This window comes from Tupaia chinensis, unplaced genomic scaffold (genome assembly GCF_000334495.1).
Source record: "Tupaia chinensis unplaced genomic scaffold, TupChi_1.0 Scaffold000322_1, whole genome shotgun sequence".
Lineage (NCBI taxonomy): Eukaryota > Metazoa > Chordata > Mammalia > Scandentia > Tupaiidae > Tupaia > Tupaia belangeri.
The window spans coordinates 1,041,059-1,042,210 of NW_006159816.1; positions in this window are offsets into that span (position 1 = coordinate 1,041,059).

Below are 1,152 nucleotides of genomic sequence, written 5' to 3' on the forward strand. Positions count from 1 at the left end.
GAAACCAGAGAACTGGTTGGACCTAAACCCAGAAAGTAATAAACTGTTTTTTCATTTATTTAGTGGGTGTATTACTTTCTTGGAGTTGCCATAACAAATTACCGCAGTCTTGGTGGCTTAAAACAACATATATTGGTTTCCACATAGTTCTGGAGGTCGGAAGTCAGAAATTAAGGGTACAGCAGGGCCACACTCCCTTTGAAGGCTACCGAAAAGAGAACGTCTCTGTCTCTTCCCGCCAGCTTCACATGCCCTTCTCCTCTGTGTTTCTGTATCCTCCACTCTTTTTTTTTTTTTTTTGAGAGTTTTTTGCTATAGGGCGTGTGTGCTCACCAGAAAGACAGAGAGAGACAGAGAGACAGAAAGGGAGAAATCACTCCCCAGGGGTGTTGGCCATGCCACAGTCCCTTCTCCTCCATTCTCTGCTCAGGATCTTGGACACACGCACACACATGCCTGGCCTGAGTTCAAGCTACCAGGTCCGGGACTCGAACTGAGGTCGACTACATGGGAGTCCAGCGATACAGTCATTACACCAACTGCTGGCCCCTGTATCTTCCACTCTTATAAGGACACCCTCCTGAATCAGGATGACTTAATCTTGAGATACTTACCTAATCAGATCTATAAGAGCTCTGTTTTCTACAAGGTCATATTCTGAAGTGCCAAGCTCACGAGAGGCCCTGTGGGACACTATTCAACTTTCTACAGTGGCAGTGGAATGGAACAAATTTCACTGCTGAAACAAACAGACAGAAACATAATCATTTATTGATTCTCTTCTACTATCCAAAGCAAGAAATGTTCTAGGGGGAAAATGACAAAACCCTTTTCACATTTCTATACTGTTTGTTCCCCCAGTTTTGTTTTGTTTTTTCTTTGCTCCAAACTTATTCATTTATTTTGTGTTTGGTACACAAAAGGACTTTTAAATTCCAGTATTTAAAAAAGCAGTGTATTCCCAGTAAATGCACTAGGCCTTCTTGGTTTTAAAATCTTAACTGGTTCTAAGGGCCAATGTTCAGTTCACTGATCAGAGATGGATCTGCCTTATCTCCACTAGGTCTGCAATAGTAGGGGGCATGTTTTTGTTTTTAAATGTCCACTCAGGGCACTGTCTAATTCAGCAGAAGTGCTCTGTGCTGATACAAT